Source organism: Kryptolebias marmoratus, linkage group LG16, assembly GCF_001649575.2.
Source record: "Kryptolebias marmoratus isolate JLee-2015 linkage group LG16, ASM164957v2, whole genome shotgun sequence".
Lineage (NCBI taxonomy): Eukaryota > Metazoa > Chordata > Actinopteri > Cyprinodontiformes > Rivulidae > Kryptolebias > Kryptolebias marmoratus.
The window spans coordinates 28,036,432-28,041,919 of NC_051445.1; the positions used below are offsets into that span (position 1 = coordinate 28,036,432).

At 38.6% G+C, this 5,488-nt stretch overlaps 2 long non-coding RNA genes across 2 annotated transcripts in view; both read right to left on the reverse strand.

Moving 5' to 3' along the window:
- LOC119617823 overlaps positions 1-497 on the reverse strand; it is a 13,912-nt gene extending 13,415 nt beyond the window's left edge. The window contains exon 1 of the long non-coding RNA XR_005234241.1: positions 347-497. This is a non-coding gene — a long non-coding RNA (uncharacterized LOC119617823). The remainder of the gene's footprint in view (positions 1-346) is intronic.
- A 4,323-nt stretch (positions 498-4,820) lies between these two features.
- Positions 4,821-5,102, reverse strand: LOC112451320. Its single transcript, XR_003040123.2, has 2 exons — positions 4,961-5,102; positions 4,821-4,877 (listed from the first exon to the last, which is right to left on the reverse strand). It is a non-coding gene; the product is annotated as an uncharacterized LOC112451320 (long non-coding RNA).
- Between the last annotated feature and the right edge of the window lie 386 nt (positions 5,103-5,488).

Below are 5,488 nucleotides of genomic sequence, written 5' to 3' on the forward strand. Positions count from 1 at the left end.
GTGTGTGTGTGTGTGTGTGTGTGGTCTATAAAAGAAAGAAATAAACATAATCAGAAATGCAGGCGGTCTGTATTAATAAAACTACTTCAGAAACTATAAAACTATCTCCAACATTTATACCTGCACAGTACGACTAACTCGAGCACTTATAACTCCGCTAATTAACATAATTAAAGCAAAACGGTACCGGATGAGGTTAGCATTAGCATGTAGCTCCGTCTAGTAAACAACCTCAAACATTAGAAAACAAACGGCCATTTATATAAAACACAAGCTAAACATGGCCTAAATACAATGGCAAAACACAGGACAATTACCTACGCAGCTATTATGAGGTTAAACTTACGTCTTGTCAGCTACGCACACAACTTAAACTGCATCAGCTGATTAAAGTGGCCGGCTCCGTGTCGGACTAAAGTGCTGATCAGTTTCTAAAGTAAATAATGCACCTACCAACTTTCGCCACTAGATGGCTCTCAGTACAACAACTCACTGCCTTTCCAACAGAGTAAGTCAAGTCAAATTTATTTATATAGCACTTTTCAGTAACAAGGTGGTTCAAAGTGTTTTACAGCATAAAAATACAGAGTTAATACTCTATATCACTTCATCAAGATCTTTCCAGAAGTTCTCTTTCTGTTCTACATCACATCCAGTCTGTGGAGCATATGGACAACATTGAACATCAGACCTTCTACTTCACACGTGTCAAATCCGTTTCTCCGGGGCCGCTCTTCTGCATGTTTTAGATGTGTTCTTGCTTTAAAACACCTAGTTTAAGTGAATGACTTGTGGATGTGCTTCTGGAGAACTTGATGATTTGGTGAGTAGGTAATTAAACCCTTTGAATCAGGTGTGTTGGAGCAGAAGAATCTACAACTTCTAGGACAGTGGAGCCTTGAGGCCTGGAGTCTGACACCCCTGTTCTACTTCTACCTTCAGACACATCACCCTATGACAAACCTTTCACCTTGACTACATTCCTTGATAACTCCTCCTTCAGGATCACCCCTGCTCCATTTCTCTTCCTATCCACACCATGGTGAAACAACTTAAACCCTGCCCCAATGCTGCAAGCCTTGCTACCCTTCCCCTTGGTCTCTTGTACACATAACATCTACCTTCCTCCTCTGCATCATGTTAGCCAGCTCTCTACATTTACCTGTCATTGTACCTACGTTTAGAGTTGCTACCCTCAGTCCTATGCTCTTGCCTTTCCTCTTCTTCCTCTGTCTCCTTTTTCCTTTTTCTTGGTCTAAGACTAACAGTAGCACAATTTCCACTGGCTCCCTGTTTGTTAACAGGCCCAATGATGGCCATTGTTAACACGGGCCTCAAAATGTTTGTTTTGGCAAAAGTGTTTTATGCTGGATGCCCCTCATGATACAACGTTCACCATTTACCCGGGCTTAGGACCAGCATGGATGATAGACTGGCTTGTGCTTCCTTGTGGCTGGTTTACAAATCAAGGTAAAATGTGTATCTCAAAATGTTTTGTTATCAGATGTCAGTGATTCGCAATGTATGCAGAAACACACACAGTCACGTAACACAGAGAATTGTCATTGAGCAACAAACACAACATTAGAAGGCCTGCTGATCTTTCTGTAATAATGGCAATACATCTGAATTATATTGATATTTTGAAATAAACACAGTTCAGAGCCATTTGGGTCACATTTTTGATGAGTTATCTTTTAATAAGCTTAATTACTTAACAGACACAATATAAAAGAAAATAAAGGAGCAAAACCATCAATGACTTCTCAGTGCAAAGACTGAAGATTTAAACTTGTAATAGTTCTCCATAGTTAAAAGGTGCATTGACATCCATCAGCTATTTTACACAGCTTCAGTGTGAACATGACATCACTGCTTTGTTTAATTAGGTAACATAATGAAGTATAGCATGTGATGGACTTTATGACCTGTTCAGGGTGTCCCCTGCCTCTTGCACAGTGACTGCTGGAGATAAGCACCAGCTCCCTGCGACCCAAAAAAAGAAAAGCGGGTAAAGAAAATGGATGGAGTCTAGAGAATGCAGTAGTTGTTTTTCTATCACTTCTGCCCACATCTCTGTGTGTCATAAGCATAATGAATTCACTTCTAAGCTCTGTTATTTTATATTAAGTTTTAACCAGATATTTTATACAAAATATTGTTACTACTGTCATTGTGTAGCCATTTCATTTTTTTAAAAATACATACTGTGACAAATGTCAGCAGACCCAGGCAGCTTTAAGTTTAAACAGATAAAATGTAGATCAGTTATAGTTTGATGTTATTGTAAGTGCATTATTAATGTGATTAATAATGTAATAAATTTCCCTCTGATGATGCACAGCACCTCACCTGCTATTTATTTTAGTTAATGTTTTGACCCAGTACTATACAGAAAAACAGCAGAAGACGAATCAGGCTGTGGACTCACAGGTGCTTCCATCAGAGTAGAAGAGGCCTGCCTCATTTCAAGCTTTTCAATCCAGTTTTATACCAGATTAACAAGACTAAATGCATAATGAACAAACATACAATACATTAACACATATAGAAAATATTGACATACTATACAGTATGTCAATTTTTTCTATATGTGTACAAGAGTGAAAAATATGAAGGCACATTCAAATGAGCATGCACACATTGATTTGTGTTGGACTATACACTCTGAGAGAAGACAGGACTTGTTGCTGCCGCTCAACACTGTACTGTGCTCTACTTGATCAAGAAATTGGCAAAATCAGTGATTTCATAAAAAAATAAATAAAAATAGAAACACTCAGAGAGTGAAAAACGTTGCCAAGGGCACAATGTAATTATAAAATAGTGTGATCCAGATCATATTCTGGATCACCACCAAAATTTAATCCATTGTTTTGTTGTTGGTTTTTTTTGTGACAACCTCAACATTTCCTGAAAATTTGTTTATTATATTTTTACCTGATCTTTGCTAACAAACAGACAAACAAACCAGCAAACAAACAGAACTTACTCGACAGAGGTAACAAAAGGGTCAAATGTTGGAGCATGGAGAAGTTTTTAACAAAGGGGTTACCTGTGACCTTGACCTTTTACCCTATGAACCTTAAAATCAATGGGCATCATCTTTGAACCATGAGGTCTCAAGTTGTGCAATAATACAGCTTAGAATTACACATATTAAACCAAGAAGGGTTAGAGATGACTGTGACAATTCTGTATTTTTTTTGACTGAGACTTGTCACACAAGTCAAAACTCAAGCAACAAGCCTTCATGCAACTCACAAGAAGAAATTAAAAACCCTGTGATTGTTTTGAGACTTTTTGGAGACTTTCTCCATGCTGCTCACTAGCTAGTCTCCAATGGTTGCATATTTTGAATATTGACAAATTTCAACAAATACAGCAAAAAATGATTTCAGTTCAATAAAACATTTAATGAGCATGGTACCTAAAAATCTGCATGTACATTTTTATAAGTTAAAATATCTTCCAGTCTGTAAAATAAAACACTTCACATTTGTTTCATATGCAAGTAAAGAAACAGTGCTTCATTTTGTAAAATAACAGTGCTTCACTTATGAACATAAATTCATTCCAGAACTCATAATTATTACAGTAAATATAGTGTAAAATTATAAAATTATAAAGCTGTCCTTAACTTGCTGGATGATGAGGACATTTGATGTTGCAGCATCTCATATATCTTGTTTTGTTGCTTATATTTCCTTTAAAGTTCAACTGCAGGCAAAGGCCCTGATCCAGTGAAAATGGTGAGTGAGAAACACTTATTTAAGAGACTCCTTTGTAAATATTGCTCACAATCTAGTCTCCAATAGTCACAGACCAGTGATATACTGGCTTTAAGAACAAATGTTTTCATTGAGACTATATTATTTATTCTGAGCTTAATGAGCCATATGTAGTGATTTTTAAATGAATTTTGTTAAACAGCACAAACAAGCATTGTAAGACCAGTGGTTATTGTATAACCAGTGGTGGCACAAACTGTTAGCTGCAGCTGAACAGGACGGCCACTGATAAAATTCTGACAATATACAAAGAGACATGGAAAGATTCCAAATGAGGGACAAACTCAGAGGGCAATTTCTTCCCCTTAGAGAAAGCAAAGCCCTTTAAAATATGGAAGAAAAAAAAAACCCCACTGACTTTGATGTTGTGAGTAACAATAATATCTTTGTTTGGAACCAATTCCATTTCCTTTAAAAGTTTGACCCCAGTGCTCGGTAGCTGGGAGCTCTGCGGTAATGATGTGGCCTTGTGAGGAGGAGAAACCTGATGGAAGAAAAGACCTGGAGAGCCCATTACTGCTGACTGCTGAACCACAGAGACCTTTAATGTGCTGTCGCCAACTATCAGCACAGCTTTGTCTTGCCAGCAGTTTTTGTGGGCAGACATCAGCCTGATTTGTAAAGCAGATCGATATGCAATGATATGGCTGAATTAAGTGGCAATCCATCATATATTTGTACATGTAGACAGGTCTCCTACAGCTCCAACTCTTTCTTTGCTTCAGTTGTACTTTGCCTCCATAACCAATTCTGTAGTCCTGTTTTGATGAGTCAGTTTAAGTTTATGTACAGTAGGTGGCACGCTAAATCACCATTGGCAAAATGCACTCACTGAACAAATTTTAATGAAACTTTCAAAAAGTAATCATTGGGTTGACATCTACACCTGATCAACTTTCCAGTCAGCTTCATTTAAGATGGCTGCAACAGCAAAGCAATCTTAGCAAACACAAAAACGGTTACTGTCACGATTCTGAGATGTCGAGGAGCACAACAGCTTGGTGGTAGACAGACTACAGGAGACAGATATTAGGTAAGTGGTTTTATTTACAGTGAACGAAAGAATATACGGAACGGGATCGAGATCTGAAAATACGAAAGAAGAAAACGGTAAGTAATATGACGAGACTGAAAACGAGCAAAAACTAAACAACTGATTTTAGGCTTACTAATTGTCAGGTGAGGTTCTGCATTGGCTGTAGGATCTGTGATTACTTCCCAGGTGAAAGTTTTCTTGTGTTTGAGTCCAGGGTGAAAACACCAGGCAGTTTGAGCTTTCCAGAGTTGAGTGTAGATGAAGGGAACAGGAGGACATCAGTGAACCATCTTCAAGGCTGGGCTTTTACGAAGGAACCGGGACCAGACTGGATTCTCAGGCAGGCAGGAAACTCACTGAGGAAAACGAATACACAAAAGCAACAGGTAAGTAAATCTCTGACTTTGACAGACTGATTACTTAAGCTGGCTCGGAGACTTTACCACACGGTAAGCAATGCTCCAGCGCTGATCTGGTTCCCACCACAGCCTTAAATACACCAGTCCATCTGATGCCTCATCTCCTTCAGGTGTGCAGGGGGAAAGTCCAACTCCACCAGCAGGAGGAGCCGGCCACGCCCACCAGGAAGTGCAGAAAACCACAGATCACCACATCTTCAAACACCAAGTTCTTATTTTCTATTTCTGCCTTGAGAATACCA